Genomic DNA, 26900 nt, shown 5'->3' with positions numbered 1-26900 from the left:
TGATTCTCCGCTTCCCATGTCATTGATGAAATCGATATGATTCCGCTGTCATCGATGGGACTGGAGAAAAACATCCCTGCATTGCTGCAGTAATTGTGGTGTGCGTGCCACGGTTGGCGACAATAGGTCTTATGGCAGTCCATATGCTTTTGGCCCCACCATTGTCAGCAAGGTTGAAACTCGTCCATCTGGAATGGTGTTGCAGTTACAAATTGCTCAAAACATTTTAGGTACACCCATGATTCACGGTTGTCATCAAATTCACCAACATTGCCCACAAAATTTGCCATTTTCTCTGTTCTCCTGTTGGCCTGTACACCTCCTGGACATCTCCTCTGCCACAGGTGTCCTGTTTGTTGTTACTGCCCTATCGTTCTTGATCTGCCTCTTCTGGCTGAGTGCCGATATCCTTTGGCTGTACCTGCGCTCCCTCTGCTGGCTATAAGTATCAGGGGGTAGCCGTGTTAGTCTGTATCCACGAAAACAACAAGGAGTCTGGTGGCACCTTAAAGACTAACAGATTTATTTGAGCATAAGCTTTCGTGGGTAAAAAACCCACTTCTTCAGATGCTGGCTATAGACCCTCAATGAAGGCTAAGCTTGTTTTTCTGCCAGTTTGCTTGTGGTCAGTCAAAATGGCTGCTTGCATTTCCCATTACTTATTGGTTTGCAGTAGTCATGCAACTCCTCAGCCCTTAGTGACTGATTTCCCATAAGAGAGGGACATAAGAACGGTCATACTGGGTCAGACCGAAGGTTCATCTAGCTCAGTATCCTGTCTTCCAACAGTGGCCTATGCCAGGTGCCCCAGAGGGAATAAACAGAACAGATAACCATCCAGTGATCCATCCCCTGACTAGCCAGTTGAGAGTGACTGAAGACATTCCTGCATTTTTAACTCAAAATAAACTTCCCACTGACTGCAGAATTAGGCCCAAGGAAGACAGTGAAGCATGCTTCAATGGTATTAAATTAAACTCCTGGTATTATAGGAAGGGTTGGTAGCATTGCCTATTGTTAATATTCCCTGACACTTCCTATTAAGCTTGAATAGAGCCTGGGAGTGGATGGGTTATTACACAAAGTAAAACTATTTCCCCATGTTTATCCCCCACCCCTCACTGTTCCTCAGACATTCTTGTCAACTGCTGGAAATGGCCCATCTTGATTATCACTAAAAAAGTTGTCTCTCTCCCCCGCCCCACTCTCCTGCTGGTAATAGCTCACCTTAAGTGATCACTCTGGTTACAGTGTGTATGGTAACACCCATTGTTTCATGTTGTCTATGTATATAAATCTCCCCACTGTATTTTCCACTGAATGCATCTGATGAAGTGAGCTGTAGCTCACGAAAGCTTATGCTCAAATAAATTTATTAGTCTCTAAGGTGCCACAAGTACTCCTTTTCTTTTTGCGAATACAGACTAACACGGCTGCTACTCTGAAACTTCCTATCATAAGATCCTATTTTTAGTTGCTTATAACTTTGCCAAACTTCAAGCATTTGGACTTAAATTTTCCGTATCACGTCTCTGCTTCAGGCGGATTAGTATTATTTTTGTTATTTGTTATTCAGCAGTTTCTGAGAATGAGGTTGAGGGGAAATCCACAATTTTTGAACATGGAAAAAACAATGGTGACCATTTATTTGAAAAACTTTAGTGCTCCCATACTTTGGTGAAGGGACTAGAACAATTTGGACAAGGTGGTTGACTTTGTCAGGGGTATGCCTTTTGCTGTCCTTGTGAAAATCTACCCAAATTTGACCAAGTTATAAGCCCTTGAAAAATTGTACTGTGCACATTCTCAGGTGAGGATCCTTAGATTTTAAGAGCTAAATTCCCTAAATTTTCCATCTGCACTGGACATGCTCCAGCCTGCAGCTGAGCATGAGTTCCCCTGTAATTGCAGGTCTAGGCTGTTGCAGTCTGTGCTGGCTCTGGGCACCTGAATTAAGAGCAGGGAGAATGTCTAACATATGCTGTCTATGACCACCCTCCTACCACTCCCCATGAGCTCAGGCAATGTGGAGGACAAAAGTGCTGGGTCTGAAGGCAGAGGAGACAAAACCTGAAGGAAGCTGGCAGGGGAGCAGACTGGAGCAAGAAGAGGGATGGAGGGAGACTGTGATGAGAGGTTAGCAAGTGGCGAGAGAAGGAAACTGGGAACTGGGGTGGGTGGGAAGGCTGTAACTGACTGGACAAGGAGACTGAAACTGGGAGTCAGGGAGGGGATCTGGGGACTAGTAGGTTGTAGGAAGAGACTGAGGTGTCCTGTGGAAAAAATTATATGTGGTCATGTAATTAAAGACTATACCATAATGCATATTCCCAATGAGACCAAAATTAAGGTATCAGAGGTAACTTTAATTCTGGCATTTCCTAACTTTTGAGTGCTTGACTTGCCTACCTTCATAATGTTCTTTTAATGTAGCTTTTCGGTGAATAATTATTGTTATTATAATAGTACTTAGTGAGACATAGTCCTTGGGCTGGGCACTGTACATACACACAGTAAGAGAAAGTCCCTGCCCTAAAAACGTTACGGTGAAAATAGACAAGACCCATTACGGAGAGAGAAAGGGAATATTATTACATGTCCACTTTACACATGTGGAACTGCAGCCCAGAAAGATTAAAATATTACGAAAGGGTCAAGTTAAATATGATACAAATAGCATGATCTGCCTGCTAGGGCTCATAAACCCATAAAATCTGAATGAGGACCTAATTAGCTTTATTTGTGTGATATTTAATTTGACCACTGAGATCGCTAACCCTTTCCTAATATATCTGCTTTCATTGCTATTGGTTTTGATTCTCCTATCACTTATACTAGTGACAGGGTCTGGGGACAGATTCTACTCTGTGGACTAAATCCTCTTAAGTCAATGTAGTTATTCCAGATTTATGCCAGTGGAACTGAGAACTTAGGCACATTTTTATGCCAGTGGAACTTAGGCACATTTTTTCGTAATGGTTCTCATGCTGTTCCCGTTGAAGTGATTGGAAGTTTTACAGGACACTTTGTTTTTCAACTTAATATTTAAATTTAAAAAATAAAACACAATTGAAATGTTTGGGACCAGATTCTATCCTCTTAAGAATCAGTACTAGCTTAGCAGCCCGCTTTGTCCCCATCTTTTCTTGAACTCTCGGGCTCCACAGAGACAGCATCTACTGCTGAATGCTTCAGAAAACCCACAAATAATCAGTACATTAGTATCAGGTGGCTTCCATGAATTCAGTCAGTTGTTTTTCACTATGTAGTAGGCAAATACTATATTTGAAACTTTACCAAATTACCTTTTTGGAATCCAAGGATGCTGACAATGATGAATAATTAGACCTAAAGTTATTCAGCATCTTTGTTGCAGCTGATGTAGTGCTGCTACCTTATCTAGTAGATATGAATTCTGAATGCAGAACAATAGGATCCTACTGTATTTGATCTCAGCTGATACACGCCAGGTAGTGGAAACAAAATATCCACCCACTAAACAGGTTTGTGAGCTAATCTGAGGCTTGATACTTTACATATTGTAATTTACTAAGTAATTATGCAGCAGGGACAAAACACAGTTAATCTGAAATAATATTAGGATTTAATGTAATGTGATCTCGTTCATACCTAAAATCTTAAATATAAAGTGCCTAATTCTGGTCTCACTTTTGGTGGTGCAAAGTCAGTAGAGATATGCCAGGGTAAAACTGATATAAGTGAGAGGAAAACCAGGCTCATTGTTTAGAATCTAGAGATTTGCTGGAATAAAATATTTGACTATTCACTAAGATTGAAATTTACTTCAACTACATGAGGCTTTAGGACTGTTACTTGCACAACTGGTTGGAGTGAAATCCACCTTCCCAAACTGAGGCCACGGCAAAGGAATGAAGGGCATCTTCTCCACAGCTTCTAGCTGATAGCTATTCATGCCCCCACTCTTCCCCACGTACTAACTGAGTAAGGCATTAGGCCACTGGATCTGCGTAAATGTGAATCCAGTGACATATTCTCTGCATTACCCCAGAACCAGCCTCAATGTCACCCCCCTGCATGTTTTGTTCAGGTCTGATGCACTCACCTCCACATTTAGTGGGGTGTGGCACTCCCCTGCTGCTACTCACACAACCCTTTTGCAGAGGACACCTGTGAAGCTGAAATGTCAAAAGTAGAGCGAGTCAAAGAATTTCCCAGAAAGCTGTTTTTCAAAAGAAATTTGGGTTTTGGACTAAGTAATTTTGTGTGTGCCTGTGTGAAAAAGCATCTGTTTTCCATGCAAAATTTCTTTCTTTTCTTTCCCCTACAGAATAACCCAAAATAGTTTGGCCAAAAAAGAAACTATTTTGATGAGGAAATGTCGCTGTGGTTCCTCATGGAGGTTGTCGTTCAAGTACATCACGCCCTCCTTTCTTCTCTATGAGGCTGAGAACCCCAGCCAGACTACAACTCCCATGAGGCATTGCGGTGGCCTTTTCTAATAAAAGCATTTTGGTTTCCAATTTTCTGCTAGAAAAATCTACATTTTGGGTGGACACCTCCTCCCATTTTTTGATGAGCTCATGCAAGATGATTTTTTGAATGAGCCTTCTGCCCTAGGGTGAATTCCACAGTATTTAGGTAAGTCCTGACTGCTGACATCATTGTGGTGGCTGGACAACCATCCTATGAGATCTTTCCTAGAAATTAATAATGAAGCCAGTGGCATTTCTTATCCTGCAGACCCACTCATGGATAGACTGTTTGGAGAAAAAATATTTCTAATACTGATCTTTTTTTACAAAAATATTAAAACAGAGGTAACAGGCAGCTCTGCAAATGTTGAAAGATTTGACCACAGGACTAATGTAGTCTAGTGCTGGGTCTGCCACTGATTTGCTGTATGGTTTAGGAGAGATAATTTAATCTTTTTGTGCCACTATCTGCCCATATGTGAAATGGCAACAATAATACACACCTTATAGAAATGTCATCCGAATTCATTCATTGATATAAGTAATGCTCTGAGGATCTAAAGCACTATAGGAATGATAATGGCCAGATTCTGAACTCACAGTGGTGTAAACTGGGAGTGACTTCCATGACATCTGTGGAGTTGTGCCTGCTCTACATCAGTGTAACTTAAATCAGAATTTGACTCCAAGTATTTTTAGTAGTGGGGCAGCAAGGAAACTCGTCACCGTGCCATGGGCTGTATGCAAATTTCAGGCTAATTTAATCAAACTAAAACATACCTTCATATCTTTGGATGCTCTCTTATCAGTACCTGAATTTTGCCTACCTATTACCCTCATATCTGCTGGAAAGTAATTCCATGGTACACTCGTTTGGATAAACAAGATTACTATTCAAGATTAATATTAGATAAAGAGGATTAATATTCAATTGGTGCATGAATGATTGGCCACACTGTTAAACTACACAGTCTCCTTCTAACTTACATGGTACTCCTCCACATCTCAGACCTCATTCCTCCTACACCAAGTCCTGTTCTCTACAATTCATTCAACTTTCTCTCCGTACTGTTCCTCCTGTCTTCTCTTCCCATTCCCAACTTTTGCCTTCTTTCATGTGACAACCGCTTTCCATGCAACAGCCTCGTGATCAATTAACTATGGCAAAACATGTTCCCTTTGCTTCAGATTGCTAAAACTCTACTTTTTCTTTATTGTCTTCCAGTTATAACACCTACATGTCACTCCAGCACCTCTTTGTGCCTTCAGGCTGGGCAGGTGATTCATTCCACTCTCGCTTTTTGTTCTGTGTGTGTCTGAGCTCACAAGGACCATCTATAACTAGGTTCTACATAAAGAACAAACCTAGCCAATAAGTAGTGTAGAGTAGTGCTAATAAAATAAAGTAGAAAGTCAAACACAGAATGAAGAAGTTTGAATACAGGAGTATGTTTATATACTATGGAGATTGAGCCAGATTCCTTATTTCAACCAACTCCTTTGTTCTGCTCCTCTAGGCACTGCAAAGAGACAAGAAAGAGATCTTTCCAGCTGGACATTTCCACAGCCCAGAACAGCTCCAAGCTGATTTAGTGATCCCTATGCCACCCACCTTGCAGCTTTTGGCACAGGAGGTATGTTGGGACCATGGCACACAGCACAAATGCACTCTGCCTATACTTCACTAGTATAATCTAATGGTGCAAACTATGTCAGAGCTGCTGTAGAACTGAAAGAGGGAGCCATAAACATCTCCTTTGCAGCCACGCACACTCACCTGATCCCAGGATCTGCTGGGCACAACTGAGAATCCATGCCATCACTTTTAAAGACATTTTCAGGAGCACCCAATGGCATTTCAAATGGGAGAGGGGAAGGAAAACAAAACTAATTTTCTTTTAAAATGTCTTAAACACTGAAACCAAATAGCAAAAATGAACCGACCACAAAACAAAAGGAAAACCAAAACAAAACTCACTTTGAAAAACTTTCTTATAGCATCTGACTTCATGAAAAACTCCAAAGGCTTCACAAATACAACCACAGCCAATCTTTAGTTGTAGCTTGGTAAATGTTAATGCCCTGTTAGCCAAAGCTAACTCTGAAGGCCTGTATGTGTTAAATAGAGGATATACCATAGCAGTAGTTTCTGGACAGCTTCTCATACCCCTTGGGCAATCATTGCAAAGATTTATAGCTGTGATTATGCGGAGAGAATAAGATACTATGACAGTGGTTTACTGAAATTCCTTTAGGCCGATTTCCCAGGTTCTTTTCCAATTTTGCTTAATTAAAGGTAAATTAAATCCAACTATGCCACCCAATTACACCCACCTTCTCCATTTTATTACAGTGTCTACAAGCTGACAGAATAAATAATTGCCTTCAATCAAAAAAAGACAAATTATTCTCTATTTAAAGTGCTGGGGCTGCATTTTAATTCTTTAACACCCGATAAGTACTTAACAGAGGAGGGCAAAATTAGCTCAAAGAATCAATGCCTCTGGTTTTCAATAGACTTTAGTAACTTGAGGCTTTTTAATTAAATACTCTGGCACAGGTTATTACTTTAGCTGGGTCTGGCTCTCTGTACTTTTAAGTCTTTTAAACTACAAACCCTTTTATGTGGTAATAACATTTCTCTCTACTGTCTCAAAAAGCGTAGAGGTGTTGGCTTAGCCTGTTTATATTTAGCTCTCTACAGCTGTTAAGTAATTGCTTTTTGCTTAACTGGAATATTTCTTTACACTATAACATGTACTGTGTATGTATAGACACTGTATATAGTATATAATAAAGCCATTCATGCTGCAATAATTAAGGCTGTGTCAGCACTTTCATTGCAAACTCCATTTTTCAAGCGTTTATAACTCAGCTATAAAATTTGTCCTGGACTCTGTCCACTGTACATGAAGGTGCAAAAAAAAAAAAGTTTACACGTTTTGGACACTTGTTTTGCAGCTGTAGAAGTTAAAAACAATTTTGATTTAAAATGAAATTTGACAAAGAGCCACTGGCTTTTTGAAACTGAAACAAATTCAAAACACCTGATATTATAAGGTTTAAAAAACCCTGCCTTCCACAAATGAAGCTGTGTTCAGTGATGCAACTGTCAGTATTTTTAGTCTCATGTAATTTGTGGTGGAGACCCATCAAGATATTGGCGAATAGCACTTGAATTCAAACAACAAGTAAATTCATAGCTTAGCACTGGTCTAGGCTTGAAAAATGTTGTGATTGACATACGCTTTGGTGAGTGCAAGTATATGAATTTAAGTGTTGTAAAAGGTGCTAAATTAAGAGCCAATGTGAAATCCTGGCCCTACTGAAGTCAATGTGAGTTTTGACAGGATTTCACCCCTGGAGAGTAAAGTCATCTGTTTATTCACAGAACAGACACAGCATGGGAATTGGCTATATATGGTTTTGCATAACGCCTTGTCATGTGCTTTAAACCTGGCCTGGAGGGAACATTTCTAATGATAAAAAGGGTAGTTCAGATGTCATGAGCATTACGTTCCTGGCTTCTTTGGACTGAGACAGCCAATTAATGTCAGTTGTAGTGGGGTGTCACGTAACTTGGACACCTGTGTGAATCGAGACACCCACATTATTTCCCCAGAATAAATGACGTAACTTTATTTGACATGCTGTCCCCCTACATCAGCTAGTGGAAATTTGACCAGCTGAGCCATGGAGTTGTTGATCCACAGACTGTTAAACTGTACTGGCCTGCTGCACTCTATGCCAAGGAACAGGAAGCCCTACAAAGTTGTGCTCTGCAGTGCCGACCGCTTGCACAGTCTTCTCAAATCCTCCCCAATGTATCAAAGTGGAACCCCACACTTCTTCTATTGCATTCAGGCTTTTCTTGGCTACAAAAGGCAGAAGCGGGTAGGATTTGCCTCTAAGTAGATCTAGCACTGTAACACATACCCCTTTCTATTCTACCCTATTCTATTCGGATTCTTACACCACCCTCATGACCACAGTGTCTGAGTGTCTTCCAATTGTGCATTAAGCAATGTGTGAGCCGTGGTTTGTTCTGTTGTCAGCCCATGAAATAGAAATAGAAGGTACTTACATTTCTACCAGCAAAGTAGGCACAAATCTGCTTTCAACCACATGTGAAAAACTTGAGCTTCATGAAAAACAAATAAATAAAAACCTACCTACGAGTATATTTATCTAGTGAATCATACAACTGGCAGATAAATCAAGATAGACATGCAGTCAGGCTTACAGGCCAGATTTTCAAAAATGTTAGTGCTCACATTGGGGGTCCAATTTCAGAAGAATCCATGGTCTCTTAGGCACATGACTGATGTGGACAGATTTTCCGAAGTCTTTGTCTCCCCGCAGATCCCTCGGAGGACAATGTGGGAGCTGCCTAGTGCTGAATACTTTTGAAAATCTGTCCACTTCATTTAATGCCTAAGTGGGAGCTGAGTTCTTCTGAAAATCTGGCCAGTTATTTAAATAGGTGGGTAGATGAGAGACACTTTGTTCTGCTGGAGATCTGGTCTAAATACTAACAGAGTATGATGGGCCCGATCCAGTTACCACTGAATCAATGGAAAGACTTTAGCTGATTTGAATGGGAATAGGTTTGGACCTGCTAACAAGCCCTGGAATTTATTGCAATGTGTGGTATCAAAACCTCTGTCTTAGTGTTTGGCTGCTACCTTTATTGCCAGAGAATATACAGTAAATGATTTATAAATATAGGCCATTTATTACTCATATTGCCACAACATTAAAATGGAAAGGAGCACCATGCAAAGCTACGTTTCTGAGCATGTTCAAGGCATCTTACATATTATTTCAAAAATAATATTACTAATAATGTACAATGTATCCGTTCTCCAGATAGTGGGATCTATTTGTATTCTGAAAAAAGCTAGTGAGACAAAACCTTCCAGCAGAAAATCCATTACTGTGTACCATACATGTTTCTTTCATTTGGTCAAATGTAAATTTGATGGTAACACTAATATTATTACTCAGGTATGATGACATCTGTGATATGCAACATGTGAATTTGCTGTGCTGATATTTCAAAGACTGTTTTAAATTTATGGAGCTTTTAAAGTCCAGCCCTACTGTCTGGAAATTTAAGAAACACATTTTTGACCTCAACCCATGCTCCATGCAGGATCGTTGGCCAATTTGTCCCAATTTTACAGGGTTTTTATTTCAAAGTTGTCACAGGAACAGAACTCATAAATGACTGTTAGTTTAAAGCAGCTCCAAATAAAAATGGCTGGCCAAATTCAGCCCTGGTGTTCATTTCAGTGAAGTCATTTGAATTACACCAGTGATTAATTTGGCTCATTGAGCCCAAAGGATTTTTTTTAATTGTTGTTTGTATAGTTTCACTTCCCTACCCCAAAATTTAGGTGAGAGAAAAGTAGTTTTCACATATGAAAAAGAACTGGGGCCTGATTCACAGCTGTATTACTTCAGTATAATGAAACAGATTACAACAGAGTTACACTAGTGTATAAGCAGGTTAATGTAGTGGTGAATCAGGCTCATAGTCACTTTGCATGCACATTATGAGGTTTATGTATCTTTACCACCTTTTAAAGAACAGCATACAAATTTTAACTTCCCATTAATCACTCCAAGTGAACTCACTCCATTTATAACAAAGATATAAGCATGTTGCTCTTTAAATACACGTATTGTTTCCACGGCTGTTTGTTTTTCTAACATTTGCACACAATGTGTTCTAGCTAGGGGAAAGTAAAACTATTAGAACTATTAGAACTAGAACTACTATGAATGATTAGAACAAGTATAACTTTCCAATTCAATTCTCTTTATATAACCTTACTTCCTTCTTCCCATTACTTGTGATTACATCTCAAAGCCACAGGCATCTAAACTGCTCAACTACCTAGAACATAATATCAACAACAACAATAAATCCATCTGGTAATGTGACAGGTGAATCCAAGATCTTTTGCAGACAGGTTCAATGCAGATAAGTGAATGTGTTATTTAGTGGGCATATTTCCAGTGGGGTCCTGCAAAGATTGGTTCTTGACTCTACGACATTTACCATTTTTATCAACAACATGAAAGAAAAATATAAAATCATCACAGTAAAGTTTACAGATGACAAAAAAATTGGGGGAATGGTAAATAATGAAGAGGATAGGTCACTGATTCAGGGTGATCTGGATCGCTTGTTAAATAGGGCAAACAATATATGTTTTAATATAGCTAAATGTAAATGTATACATCAAGGACTAAAGAACGTAGGCTATACTCATGGGATGGGGGACTGTATCCTGGGAACCAGTGATTCTGAAAAATGATTTGTGGGTTGTGGTGGATAATCAGCAGAACATGAGTTCCCAGTGCAACTATGGCCAAAAGAGCTAGTGTGATCCTGGGATGCATAAACAAGAGAATCTCAAACAGAAGTAGAGAGGTTATTTTATTTATTGGCATTTGTGTGACTGCTGCTGGAATACTCTGTCCACAGTTGAAGAAGGATGTTGATAAACTGGAGAGGATTCAGAGAAGAGCCATGAGAATGATAAATGGATTCGAAAATATGTTTTATAGTGATAGACTCAAAGAGCTCAATCTATTTAGCTTAACGAAGAGACAGCTGTGGGGTAATGATTATCGTCTTAGGTCTCTAAATTCAGAACAAATATTTAATAATGGACTGTTCAGTCTAGCAGAGAAAGGTATAACACGAGCTAACAGCTGGACATTGAAGTGAGACAAATTCAAATCACCCAGAAATAAGGCATAACTTTTTAATGGTGAGAGTAATTAACCATTGGATCAATTTATGAAGATTATCCGTGAGTGACAATTTTAAAAGAAAGATAGGATTTTTTTTCTAAAAGATCTGCTCTGGGAATTATTTTGGAGAAATTCTATGATTTGTGTTATACAGGAGGTCAGACTAGATGATCACAATGGTCCCTTCTGGCCTTGCCATGAAAGCATGAAATAGTCTGAGTGAATATTCAGAAGTCTGTATATTAATCCTGTTTGAAACAAGACTAGATGAGTGAAAACTAGGTACCTTTTAGTTTGTGCCAGGAGGATCTACACAGGGCAGTTGGAACACAACACGCTAGAGTGCTCTACAATTCATACTCCCTGTAGACCGGACTGTGGCACTTTGTAGACAAGCCCTGAATATTTATCTGGAACACTGACATCCTTTTAAGTCTGTAAAAGTGGGCTGGAGAAACCAAAATAATAGCCCCATGGTATTTAGTCAATTCTACTTCTAGTCCCAGTTGCAAAGGCAAAAATAAAGCCATATGAATGTATCAGAATCCTTTGAAAGATTCGGTTTGATCTGATTTTGGTTCTGATACCAGGCAGTCATTTTGGAATGATAAGTGCCTTATTTTATCCAGAACTTTTTTTTTTATCCTTCAATCTGACCATTTTGGCATTAAACATTATTTTTTTAAAAAAAGTGTGGGTCAAACATTTGAAGCCCAAACCAAATAACCATTGGACACTAATGTTCTGGATCAAAGGCTCGGTTTCTACGCTGGTACTTAAAATGCTATCAGAGCTAACAGCTCATGCATCAAAACAGTGTTGATGTCCAAACTACAAAGAACAAGATCCAAATAATTCTCAACGTAATCATACCAATACCAACCACTGAAATGAATGGGACCAAGGCAAACAGAACTTTGCACAAAATCTGCTGTATATCAGTGATCATGATGATTGAGATTGCAGTGTAAATAAGGCTAGCCATACTTGTTAACTACACTTACAAGATAGTTCTAGATAGGTGTCCAGGGATCTGATCAGCTTATATAAGTATTATATATATACATATTATATCACAAAGGATGGAGGACTCTTTCCAGTGAATTCTTATGGAAAATATTTCAGAACTACAATAATATATATATGGTTTTGTTTTTTCATGTAATCTTCGGTGATATTCCAGTAATCTTTTGATGCTCATCAATAACACATTGCTGTGCCTGTAGGCACTATTTCTACATCTTGTCCAATTTAGGACTTATTAAATATTAGCAGCCAGTGGTAATTGTATCAAAGGAGATAATATGTGATTCATTGGGTCATGCAATATCTACAGCTTCCACAAGACCAGCAAATAGGAATAAAATTAAAGCCTTGTGTAAGAAAAGATTCATCATAGAAAATTCTCTGCCAGCATAATAGAATTAAGTTGGCAGAGAATTTGACCCAGTGATTTCATAATGAACTAACAAGTTTTTAATCTTACAATGAGTAAAGATTTACTAGCAATTTCTACTTCCCTTTGTATGGTTATTGCCAATTTATCTGTGTATTATACATCTTACCAAAGGCTGTGGTGAATTCTCCACCACTGGAAAAATTTTAATCAACATTGGATGTTTCTCTAAAAGATTAACTCTAGTTCAAATAGGAATTAATTTAGGGAAGTCCCATGGCCTTTGTTATACAGAAGGTAAGACTATATGATCACAATGGTTGCCTCTGGCCTTATATTCTATGATTCATACTTCCTCTACAGATACTAAACAAGAAAGTCATAGCCAACTTGCTCTGGGGCTAAAAAACAGCCTTCCTGGATAAAGAAAAGGAGTACTTGTGGCACCTTAGAGACTAACAAATATATCTGAGCATAAACTTTTGTGAGCTACAGCTCACTTCATCGGATGCGTGCAGTGGAAAATATGGGGTGGGGGGGATTTTATATACACAGAGAACATGAAACAATGGGTGTTACCATACACACTGTAAGGACAGTGATCAGGTAAGGTGAGCTATTACACCTTGAATATCACTACAATAGGTTTTTTTCTCTCCTGCTGGTAATAGCTCACCTTACCTGATCACTGTCCTTACAGTGTGTATGGTAACACCCATTGTTTCATGTTCTCTGTGTATATAAAATCTCCCCCCCCCCCCCCCCGTATTTTCCACTGCATGCATCCGATGAAGTGAGCTGTAGCTCACAAAAGCTTATGCTCAAATAAATTTGTTAGTCTCTAAGGTGCCACAAGTACTCCTTTTCTTTTTGCGGATACAGACTAACACGGCTGCTACTCTGAAACCAGTCTTCCTGGAATTAACATAGCCCCAAACTGTCAAATGTGAGTGACTTAACTTGGATACCTAAATCCATACGTACACACCTAAACGAAAGTGGCAATAAAAATAAACCATTAATCTCTGACAAAAAATCAAATCATTTGCTTAGATGACTAAACATGGAGTTAGGTGCCCGATTTGAAGTACTCAAATTTGAAAATTTTTATTTCAGTACCTTTTTAATTTTTTTTTCATATACCCAGAAGAGCTTAAAAGTAGAAGGGTTATTAATTCCAGTAGCTGACAAATTGACTTCAAAAGCACATTGTCAAACGTTTACTAAATAATTATAACAACAACAACAAATAGTGTCACTGTATACATTGTTACATAGTCTGTTTTTTAGCCAGGGTAATGACAATGAAGTGTATGACCTAAAACGTATCCTGAATCACACCCTTGAAACCCCCTTGATGTCAACAGAAGTATAACTGAGGGCAGATTTTGGCCTCATGCCTATTGATGGAGTGCCACATTTTCAGTTCTCAAAGCAATTAGGGCACTGAAATTGATGCCAGTGGATGAGCATTTGAAGGAACCAAAGCTTCTTTCTCAAAACAGGAGAAACAAGACAGAGCTGATTATGAATATCTATGTGTTAGTTTGTGTTGTGTGTGTGCGAGAGAGAAGCTGTGATGTTTAAATAGTAAAACTCCACAAATCCAAAGTTCATAAAAGATACTTCAATAGATTAAACTGTTGAACAAATTAGGGAGGGAGCTAGATCCCTCATTTTTGGGAAGGCTGTCATGAAAAAAGCCTATTTACCCAACACCATAATATATATCCTATTGCTATTACCAAAGTTGGCAAATTAATCTCAAAGTTTCAACTGGTTTCTGGCTCTTTGTTTACCAGGACTAGGGTTTGTTGTATTGGGGCTCCACATTGGAGAATACAGATAGTTTTGGGCATGGTTTCCAAACTATTGCCAAATTCTGTCCTCAGTTACTATGCAAAACCACTGAAGTCAAGGCATGGATAGCCAATGGAGAGCATGTGTTATAACTGAGGGCAGAATGTGGCCCTTATGTTTCCTGGGAAGCAGATAAGTTTAAGTTTATGTTAAATCAGCAAAGGATAAACTTCTGTGGAAAATGCCTGATTTAGACGTTTGTGGGGTGAGAGGTGGGGGTGGGGCCTCAAAAAAACCTTCTGTTTTGACTATGTACTGATTAAAATATTTTATTCAAAAATCTGATGGTTCAGAATTTCACTTCTCTAAAAGAATATATACCTACATAAAACACCAATTGCCAGAATTTGTACTATTGCCCACAATAAGTAATACCTTATTCTGTAAGTAATCTCACTGAAATGAATAGTTGAGTGATTTCAACTCATCATTAGGAACGGGCAAAAAATCTGGCCTCAAGAGAATCTTTGTGGCCAAATTCTGTCAGTTTTACTAATGCTGAATAGAATCTTATCCACAAGCAGTGTCACTGGGCCAGACTCTTGCGTCTTTATTCCCACTGAGTAGTGCCCTTCCTCGACAAGAAGTTCCACTGAACGTGATATGTGTAAGGGTGGAAGATTCACATTCATGGATTTCAATGTGAATACTCTTGGATCAAAATCTGTGGGCAGAATCTGGCCCTTAGTAATTAAGGGCCCAATTTTACCATGCTTACTCATATTGAATAGTACCTTACTCCAAGAGTATTCCCACAGAAATCAATGGGACTACTTTTGTAATAGGATAATACTCTGTGTGCAGAAGTGTGGCAGATTTGGGCCCTAAATTGTTGTGCATTGACACATAGTAAATCTGCAAGTTTGTGTGTAATTAATTAAAATCTAAGTTTTACATATATAAAAAGTGCATTGCTGACTCAAATTTTTAAATTCAAAGAGTCCCTGTCCACTGAATTACACTGAAGGGAAATAAAATGTCCATTGATATTTATCAGTGGCACTGAAGAGAGATCCAGCCCATTGAAACTCACTTCATATTAATCATAGTCTGACCTCCTCATTAAGGGACACTTGCTAGAGCTAGAGACTATCTTCACTGTTCATATGTGTGAATCGTAGTTCTATATAGTGTTCATGCACTAGTGAAATTAGATTCTCTCCCTGTAGGGGGTAGGCATTGACTGCTATTTGATGCCAGCAAATGCAAGTCTAAATATTTCTTGTGGGATGCTGTCTTACCTCTCTATCCCCTCAACTTCAGCAATTTCAAATCACCGTTGCTGTGTGTAGAAGCTCACTGTAACTAGTAATACCTGGGACTTTTCACAGCAGCAAAAGTAAGCCATTGTCATGATCAAAGGAATCCCTAGCAGCCTAAAGCCATGGCTAATTGAAACAACACTTACTATCCTGTCCAAGTGCAAAGAAAATAATCCTTTGAAAAACGGAAGACTACTTAAAAGCATCTTATAAGCATAATAGCGCTGAGTCATTTGTTCCACTCTTATGACAAGAGACACCAAGCAAAGTAATATTTCAAAATAAATAAAGCCTAACATGAGAACTGTCATCTCACTGGACTTTCCAGAAATTAGAATATCCTGGCACTTTCTGGTCTGCATTCTTTGTTTGTGTCATCATCTATTGGAGACTCTGATGGATCCTTTTTTAATTGCACATTTATTTCTCTCACAGAATGTTTTTATACATGCAACAGACACATTCTTTTACACTGGCTGACATTCCACCTGAAAGACCATCACAGCAAGCTTGTTAACGTGCTTCAGGATATATGGCGCAGTAGTAAATAGACTCCCTATAGCAAAGTAAAATTGGGGTACTAGGCTCAAAGAATATGTGTGTGTGTTAAGATCAAATCTTAACTTCAAGTTCAAGCATAGTTTAACAGCAAATCCAAAGTTGTAAATGCAAAGTAAATGCAATTTTAAGGCTGCTTTAAACCAAGCATGAAAGACCAAGAAGTCAAAGTTGAGATTCCATACATCTGGTTTTAATATGCTGCTTCGTGCAGTTTAGACAAGTGACCTTATTTTTTGCTTTTTAAAACTTCACTATCAGTGCGGTTGCTCCAGTACATTAATTTCAGCATTTAGGGTTATTTTGATAATATTTAAAGGAACAATTTAGTAAACAAATAATACAGCTTTCTTCAAAATAAACTACTTTCATCTTTTAGACTCTAAAATCCCTGGCTGGCTACAACAAAGGGTTTAATTATTTATTTGTTGGTTTATTACTCCTTCATTTAAAACATTTATTTTTTTCATTTTTGTAACAAAAATACATCATCAGTTCTGCCCAGCAATAAAATGTATAGCACAGAGACCTAATTGGATAAATCAATTAACTAAGATATATTATCATTATCAGTAATGCTACATTTTAGATCGGAGGTCCTCTTCAGACCAGGAATTCAATCTGAGCATTCAATCAGCAGTGGCAATGCCAGGCAAGGTGTAAAATGAAACAGGAGACTATCCACAGGGGACATGCACGCAAGCGTTATTCTGGTTCATTTCTGAACCAGTCTTTAGAGGGTTCCTTCCAAAGTAAACACCCTTAATTAATTCCCAAGTAAAATAAGTAAAGGCAAATTTTCCACTTACTGTGTGCTGTGCTTTGTCCGTGCACTGAGAAGAGACAGTTCTGCAGCTCTCACCTAGATCCAGGTTGCATTCTAAATTAGTCATACATACAAGCTGGAGGAAGCTTATTGACTTTTTAACTGTGCAAAGAGCAACCCATCTCACTGCTGCTAGACAACCCTTCAGGACACAGTGCTGAACTTCAGCACAAGAGCACGGCATCTATTATCCCCGAGGCTCTACCGTTTCACCTACACCTGGGCGGATCTATCAAGCTTCATCTCTATTAGAGCGGTTTGACTCTGTGGTTTAAGGAGAGAGCGAGAGCGAGAAGGGCTTGCTGTTGTCACACTTGTTTCCTATTAAAGAGCCTTACGGTGGATTGAGTAATTGTGTACGAAGGTAGTCTGGCTGGCAGATGTGTGCAGCCCCAGTGGAGCACTAGATTCAAGGCAGATGGGTTGTACCAGGGCGCAAACAACATCGAGAAAGGGAGGCGTGATTAAAACAGCAGGCCTCCGTTTTATGGTGCTGGAAATGGGGTAGCATGAATGCTCCCAGGAACTGACATGCCCAGAAATGGGACTGGGCAGTCACAAGCAAATATAATAAACAAGAACTGAAAAAGCAGGGTGGATGTTCAGTCTGACCAACTTACATGATCCTGTAATCATCACGATTAGCAATGGCTCTCTTGCCCCTCCCCCACTTTTTGCATACACTTAATTAAAACTACTCCATTACTGCTGGTGTTAACAGTTTATTCCAAACAGAATCCTGTTCTATCGTACAACCAGAGGAATCACTGGGAAGTGGATTAGAACTGCTTCAAGAGGTGGTCCAATGTTCAGGTTACAGGGAAAAGGGAGGCGGACTGGTGGGTGAGACTCTTCAGTTAGCAGTTATTTCTGAGGACGGTTGAAGTGTCCCTTATGATATACTTCTGTATAATGTACATTGGGTCAAATTCATCCCTGCTGGAGCCCCACCGATATACACTAGGGAAAAATTTGGCTTACTGTCTCTCATAGAAGGATACTGAATCTCAGGAAGCGCAGATTGCCTGAGGATCCCTGTTATGACAACAATGCTTTATAATATTTCACATGTGCAACTCCCACCCAGGCTGGACAGCAGTCAAACATCCACTGCAGAAGTGACCCTCAGCTGCTCTGAGAGAGCAATTCATCCGGTGCAGAGGGCCCAGGCTCGGGCTATTCACCACTGCTCATTATGAGGGGTTAAGTAGGACTTAATTGGTCCATATAGATCTTGTGCTGGCCCCCTGCACAGCGATGAATGTGGAACTCAGTCCCTTAGTGAGTCCTTATTGCAGCATTCTACAGTAAAGGCCCAAAACACTGGGAGCCAGATTCTCAGCTGGTGTAAGTCAATATACTTCACTGAAGGCAATAGCTATGCTGATTTACACCAGCTGGAGCTCTGGCCATGTAGCTTACAACAGTGTTACTACAGTATTTTGGGCTATTACGGTAGAGTACTCTAGTATATATTGTGTTTAAGGGATAGTCGTCCTTCAGACCTACCAGCTGCATGATCAGGCCCTTTATAATGGAAAGGGCTACACAGAAAAGTTTATGAATATTCCCACACACACACACACAATTATACTATATTTTTAATAGGTCCATTTATACTCAAATAGCTGAAACTGCAAAGGGAACATTAAAATGAGCTGACTAGCCAAATACATTTCTTTTTATAAGAATGTTCTTCCCACTCCACTTCACTGGATTGCTGTGGGGTAAAATGCCCTCTTTAAAATGTATTTTTCATTACCTCCTAGAGCTCTTTAATAAGCAGGTTATTGATATGAAACTATTCTTCTCTAATAACAAAGGGTCAAATGCATGGCCCTGTTCTACCCAACTGTTCCATCTTATGCCAGCTCTGTACCACAGTGATTAACCCTGGGGACTGTGCAAATGGAGGGTAGAAAATTTCCAAACCTGTCTGCACTCAGGCCTCTGGAACTACTTGGAAAGCAAACCTCTACAGATCCTGAGTCTTTCTCATTTCCCTGTGCAACGACTGCTACTGCCACAGAGCTGCTGTAATCCTTATAGAGCTGTTATGGGGTCCCAGCTTGTCCTTTTAAAACAGAAACTTTCCCTTGTGGGGCAAGAAGCTATTCTGGAGCTGTGAGCCTCAAGTTCCATCATCTGGCATGTGGCCCTTTTAGGTTCTACCCGGCTGCCTGTCAGTCTGATTGCCTCTGAGTTTTACCAGTGCAGCCCTGTTGACTTCAGGCTCAGTGCTCTCCTGACATCTCCCAGAGTCCTGAAGGAGCAGGAGCTGCAGGCTATGGAATTGCTCCATGGCCACCCAGCATGGAACAGAAGTTCCCTGCCTCAAAATATAAATCGAGTCTTGAGTGTGGAGCTGGCAATGATTTACTTAGGTAACTGTGACCTTTTTCTAGTGATGCTCTCGCACCTCTTTTAACAGCAAGGCTTTGATTGTCAGCAGAAAGAAAGCCCTTGGGGTAGAGAAATGCCTTTTTGTTTGTTTGAGGATTTGTTGGTTTGTTTGTTTTCTCACATAAAATTCCATTTGGGTTTAGCCAAGATAGAAACTGTTAAAAATAGCCAGTTCCCTTCTTCAGCAAAATGTTTGCAACATGCCAAAATAATAACAGAACGGAACATTCTAGAGAGCGGAGCTCGTGCCCTCAATTGAGGGGATTCCAGGTTTGGAACAAACTGCCAAAGAAGATTACAGAAATCAGGAATCTAGCCCCCTTTGGAAACACTGCAAACCCTTTTTATTTGAGAAAGCTTTTCCACCCAAGTCAAAGGAACAGGCACAACATCAACAGTTCCCTTTAAAAAAATATCTACCTCAAGCAGAGTTTCCTATAACCTAGAAACCAGAGCTGCTTGAAAATAAACGTGATGGAAAAATGTCTAAATGAAACATTTCAACTTTCTTGTTCAGTAATATCAAAATGGTTAGTTTAGACAAGGTAAAAACATTTTGTTTTGACTTTAATGTTTTGATTGATTTAGTTTTGATGTGTATATTATCTTAACATATTAATTCTAATATGTTTATAAATATACTTAATATTTTCCTTTATAAGCTTTTGACATTATCAAAATGAAACAATTCACCATTATCTAAATGAAGTGGTTCAATTTCACAATTTTGGGGAATCTCCATTCTGTGGAAAAAAGTTACTTTTCATTACAATTAGGAATGAAAACAAATTTCAAACCGTCAGAATGTCCCATGGAATGGAAATTCCATATTCCCACCAGTTCTCCTGGAAAAGGAGAAGAGCCCAGACTTTAAGAAATCCACTATTCATTCGTTATTGCCAATTTAACATGGAGGGGGCTCAGCTACTAAGTTAATGGACAGCAGTACAAAACTCTAAGCTAGTTAGAAAATGTATTATGTATGTATTAGGGATCAACATTCAGAAAAGCCTTCGACAATAATTCAAGCAGGGGCTGCTATGGACGTGGCTAGTTCTGTCCTGGGCCTTCACTGGAAGAAGAGTTGCTTGGAGAGGATCAGTAAAAGCCAAAGATGAATCCACAACATCTTGGTAGGAACACAGAAATTGCCATACTAGATCAGACTCACCGACTCCAGTATCCTATCTGACAGTGGACAATGGCAGATGCATCACAGGAAACACCATTAATGGAATAACTGGCCCATAGGGAAAGTTTCTTGTTAATTGTCAGTTAGAGGTGTTCTTTTTTCCTTGAAGAAGGCGGCATGATGTCCTTCATACATTTCTATCTGAGCTAAGGTAATACAGCATATATTTATTATTCACATATATACCTAATCTTTTTATTTAACCTTTCTAATCTCTTTTCCACAATGATAGCAGAGAGTTTCAGAGCTAATTTAGCTGGGTGTAAAAAGGCATTTCTTTTCCAAATGTATTGCCTGACAGTTTCATTGATTGTCCCGTTTTTCTTGTAGTGTATTATGTATCGTGGGAAATGGCAACAGGAGCTCCTTAGTATTTACTTTCTCTACAGTGTTCACTATTTAGTATACCTCTATTATGCTCCTCTCTAAAGTATCAGTGCCTTATCTTTTCAGTTTCTCTTTTCATTTGGAAGCCTGTCATGTCTCCAGTCATTTTGCATCACCATCTCTGCACCCCTTCCATTTCTGCTACTTCAATTCCCCCCCAGTTCAACTGCCTGCCCTAGCCTGGAGACTGCAGAGCCATAGACTATTTGTTTGCTTTGCCCCGCCCAGGGACTGCAGTCTGCTTACTGTTTTGCCCTTCCCAGGGGGCTAATTCCCCTCCCCAAGTGCTGCTGCCTGCCCCAGCCTGGAGGCTGTAGGGCTCTAGACTGGTTGTTCATTTTGCCCCAGCCCAGAGGCTCCAGACTGTTTTGCTCACCCAGGGACTATGGACTATTCGCCTAAGTGACCCCATCAGGGGGCTGGGACCCACTTGGCCGAAATCACCCGCTTAACGGGGTGATCCTGATGATGGGGTGACAGGGTGTACCAACCCCACACTGGGCCAATGGGGGCACCCTAGCTCGGCACAGGGCCCCCATCACAATGTGTGCAACTGATTGTTCCTTCCTAAGAGGAGTACTTTTTTGTTGTCCTTATTGAATTTCATCCTATTTACTCAGACCATTTCTTGAGTTTGTCCAGATAATTTTGAATTATAATTCTATCCTCCAAAGCACTTGCAACCCCTCCCAGCTTGGTATCGTCCGCAAACTTTCTAAGTGTACTCTCTATGCCATTATCTAAATCATTGATGGTTTTCCCAAGTTCCCTTCCCCCATTCTCTCTGTCCACTCATTTTGATGTTGCTTCCTTTTCCCACCATGTTTCTTCTCCTCTTGTCTTCTTTGTATTTTTTGCCACTTTTCCTCTGCCCTAGTCTCTGGCTCCTCTTTACAAGGATGTAACATACAATGGGATGAATTCTGAGTTTTAATCAATTCTTAATGTGGCAAAATCTTACTGAAGTCAACTAGTGTAAGCGAGGGTTGAATACAAACTGACCAAAGACCTTAAAATTTAACCCACTGGATTCTTTATATTGGCACCATCCTGATGTTGCTCTGACATGCAAGCAGCTGCAGAACTGGATTCTATTTTATATTAATGATTCCAAAATACGTAATGAAAAAAGTGTTTGTAAAATACACCCGTTGGCAACGTGAATGGGAAATACGCATAAATAGTTTTGGATAGGAAAGCACAAGATTGGCTCTTGCCACAACATCTTCTTTGCAACTACTGAGAACATGCCAAAGCATTAACTTTCATTCTTTAGAGAATTTGTTGGTGAAAATTACTATTTTGTTCTGGAGCAATATTAGAGGATAAAAAGAAAAAAATTGCTCGCAGAGGGAATATTTTAATCAGGCTTTACCACTGTCTCTTGTGGAGGTACCTGAGGGATTTACCTCATTCATGGTGTAGAAGTTCCAGCATGACTATGTAAAGAGGGGTTTTTATTGCCCAGCAATGAATTTACTGGTAGAAATAAATATTTCTGTCGTGACTTATTACCATGTTTTTAGCTTTGATGATAGCCCTGGGTTGCAAAATTCCTGACACAAGTTGCTGCATCAGAAAAATGCAGATCCCAGAATTAAAAGAATTAAAGAGAACAAAAAAAAAATACATTTATCAGAAACTAGATGTATGATCCCTCTGCTCCTTCAGCTTCCTCTGTTAAAGTCACTTCTATTTCCAGTGGTGATGGTTGATGCTCAAAATAAATGGCACAGCTAGGTTGCCCGTTTGGGCAGCAGACGCCACACCCACCAGTTAAATGCACACACCCACCCCAGAGGTTGCAGAGCCTATCAGAGTACCTCACTCATCTTTCTGGCAAAAAGGCCCACCTAACCAGTCGAGTGTCGTCCTCTAGACAGTAGAGCATCCCACCCAGCAAAAACATCCCCACTCTGGGCAGCCAACCCCTGACCAAGAGATTTACCACCAACCAGCAGATCCCTGACAACCCCCACAGAGCTTCTTCACCACACCTGTTATTTCCCTCCTGCATCAGCAACCAGGCTAGGCAATGGCATAAGAACCCACCCACCAGCTCTACGACACTGGAGGATCAAATTACTTTTATCCTGGGGCTGTCTAAGAACTAGATTACAGCAGTAGTGTGATACAACAGTCACACCACACTGGAGAAGCTGGTCCGTTCTATCTAACTGCCAACACAGCCCGACCTGTAAAGTTAGCAAGTTTGTTCTGATGTGATCACAGTACACAGTAGGGGGGAGGGATAGCTCAGTGGTTTGAGCATTGGCTTGCTAATCCCAGGGTTGTGAGTTCTAATCCTTGAGGGGGCCATTTAGGGATCTGGGGCAAAAATTGGGGATTGGTCCTGCTTTGAGCAGGGGGTTGGACTAGATGACCTCCTGAGGTCCCTTCCAACCCTGATATTCTATGATTCTATGATACTGAGGAGACAGTGTGAACGTGTAAATAGAGCCACTCAGGAGACCTGGCATCTGTTTCTGGCTCTGCCAGTGGGCGGCAGAGTCACTACTGGGTGATCTTGGGCAATTCATTTCACCACTCTGTGCCCCAGTTTTCCCATCTGTAAAATTGGGATAATGATAACAACCTCCTTTGCAAAGAGCTTTGAGATTTAACAATGAAAAGTGTGGCATTATTACATTACAAAGTGATCATGGTGCAAGCCTTTATCCTTCCCTCACACCTTTACTTAAATGCTTCTTTTAGTCAGACTTAACTATCCCACTTGATTTTACATTCTTCAAAATGGATTTCTGTATTTTTCAATGGTGAAATTTTTTCCCGATAATTCAGGGAGAGAGAGAAATTACAGGCCAGATCCTCAGCTAATGTAAATGGGCACAGCTGAAGTGAAGTCAGTGGAGCTACGCTGAATTACACGATCTGAGAATCTGATCCACAAATGGTAATGGTCCTCCTTAATTGCTTAGTCACATATAGGAATTAATCGTCTTGCTAACTCTCTTCCTGTTTGATATAGGGCTTTTCAGAACTGCCTCTTTGAAGACATCAAGGAAAGCCTGTGATGACTCTTTAATCTAAATTGATGATATTGACATTTCTGTGGATTGATCATCTTCATCAGTTTTAAAAGCAAATTATGTTTCCTTGAAATCAATGAAAGTTAGATACCAAAATCTGGTCCTTTGTAACTATGACACTCAAAGTTTTCCAACCAGACCAGAAGACTTTGATTATGATCATTTGGCAGCATTTCCACAGGAGCCTGAAGGAAGATGGAAAAACTAAAGCAAATGTTGAGACCCTTTCAGACAGGAAGTTTCAATGGAAATGGAAGCTGTTTCTTATTGTCCCAATTCTCATTCTACAATAATTCCATATTTCACAGCAGCATATTACATGTGTCATTTTATTTATACCATGGAACTGTACAAGGTAAATACAACCTATTTAGTAAGACCAGATTTTTTTCTATGAGTGCAACTTAAAAGCACAGGAAGTTCAGTTTCTTTAACTTAACATCTACCTCTCTCTCCATTCATAATTTAGTAGCCTATTATTACCTGGGTTCCCAAAGAGGTTCCTCATCTGACTCCTGCCAACCGAGCTGTTCTTACAAAGTGCTACTGTGAAAGTGGTTGGTTCCTGCTCCATATTTACCCCTTTCTCCTCCTCCTCAAATATCTAAAATTTGCTCTGTCTACGTACTCACCTTGGCTTCTTAAGCCTCGTCCCCTCTGGCCTCTCTCATAACTTCTTACTTCAGACAGGAAAATGGTTTGAGTTTTGCAAAATCTCATTTGGGAACCAAATCAAAAAGAATCCAAACGCTCATTGTTTGGATCCAGTGTTAATTTTATCTTAACCCCAAGAGTTACGAGGAAGGTTTGATTTAATGGATCCAATTTTGGCCCTTCCACACTCTACACTAAAAGGACCCTGATGGAATAATCTTCTTTTCCTGCTCTGGCCATGTCAGCCCCACCTTAAGTCCACACACTGGCTTTCTGCTTCAGGCTCCACATCCTCATTTTCAAGGCTCTTTATATTGTTATCCAGGCATATATCTCTGTTCTCATTTGATCCTACACTCCTCCTTGTTCCTTACACTTCCCCTGCTTTTACCTCCTAACTATTCCATCCACCCCTTATCCCATTCACAACTTGGAATTGTCTTCTTCTGTAGTGTTTCTTAGGACTGAGGCAGCCTCCCTCTGCTTGTGCTCCAAGTACCATCTCATTTCTCTTTTTTCCAATTCCCCTCTCTCCTTCTCCGTATCTAATATACCCATTATCACTGGAGAATCTCTGTGCTTCAAAACACTCTTCTTTCATATACTGACCCCCTCACCAGTAACATTTCCACATCCTCTTGCCTGTGGGTTATTTTCTCATGCATCATCTTGTCAGAGCCTTCAGTCCAAAAAGGCCTTACTCACAAGAGCTAAAGATGCTACTGCTTTAGTTATAAGTAATTAGCAGACTTATATTCAGTGGGCCAGCCACTAAAGCAGCCTGCACTGAGAGACAGATCATGTATTCTGAGAACAACACAACTGGTTGAGTACAGAAAGCTAAACAACAAGAAAGAAGGTTCTCTCTTTCCAGGCACAGCAGCAACAACATGCAGAACAACATACATAACAGGGATGTCATTTGTTGGCCCTTCTGTTCTCCATCATATAGAATTCTGGCTATGATGCCATCCAGAGATCTTCTTATTGAAATCTGTGACTGACTTTCATAGGTTTATAGAGTCAGATTCGAAGGCCAGAAGGGAACACTGTGATCACCCAGTCAGACCCCCCCCCCCCCCCACAGGCCATAGAATTTCCCCAACATATTTTTTTATCTTTTAGAAAAACACCCAATCTTGATTTAAAAGTTGCCAGTAATGGAGAATCTACCGTGATCCTGGATTATTGTTCCAATGATTAATTACCTTACCTGTTAAAAATGTAGGCCTTATTTCAAGTCTGAATTTATCTAGCTTCAACTTGCAGCCACTGGATCATGTAACAGCTTTCTCTGCTAGACTGAGGAGCCCATTATCAAATATTTGTTCCTCATGTAGGTGTTAGAATACAGATATTTCAGGCCTGCCTCTAAAGGACTATACTTTAAGAACCTAGGTGTATTTTTATCACTTAGCTAGCTATAGAGATATAAAACAAAGAATCAAAATCACAGTCTGCCTGTGTATGGGCCTTCTCTCACTAGGATAGTCTGATACCTTGTTCGTAGGCTAAGGCCTTGGCTAAGCAGCAGGGGCAGTGATAAGCTGGGAACCATAGGGTCACATCCTCACATTCCAAACCAGTCACATTGAAATAAGGTGGTATTGGGATGTTAGGAAGATGATCCTGTCCTGATAATGCCCATCACCACCAGATAAAGAAACCGAACTTAAGATGGTTAAAGAAAACTTAGTCTGATTGGTTTCAGAGTAACAGCCGTGTTAGTCTGTATTCGCAAAAAGAAAAGGAGTACTTGTGGCACCTTAGAGACTAACCAATTTATTTGAGCATAAGCTTTCGTGAGCTACAGCTCACTTCATCGGATGCATACTGTGGAAACTGCAGAAGACATTATATATACACAGAGAATATGAAACAATACCTCCTCCCACCCCACTGTCCTGCTGGTAATACCTTATCTAAAGTGATCATCAGGTGGGCCATTTCCAGCACAAATCCAGGTTTTCTCACCCTCCACCCCCCCACACAAATTCACTCTCCTACTGGTGATAGCCCATCCAAAGTGACAACTCTTTACATAATAGAGGAAATAGCCCGACTTCATTATGTAAAGAGTTGTCACTTTG

Source organism: Caretta caretta, chromosome 1 (assembly GCF_965140235.1).
Source record: "Caretta caretta isolate rCarCar2 chromosome 1, rCarCar1.hap1, whole genome shotgun sequence".
Lineage (NCBI taxonomy): Eukaryota > Metazoa > Chordata > Testudines > Cheloniidae > Caretta > Caretta caretta.
Note: the sequence above shows the minus strand (reverse complement) of the source record.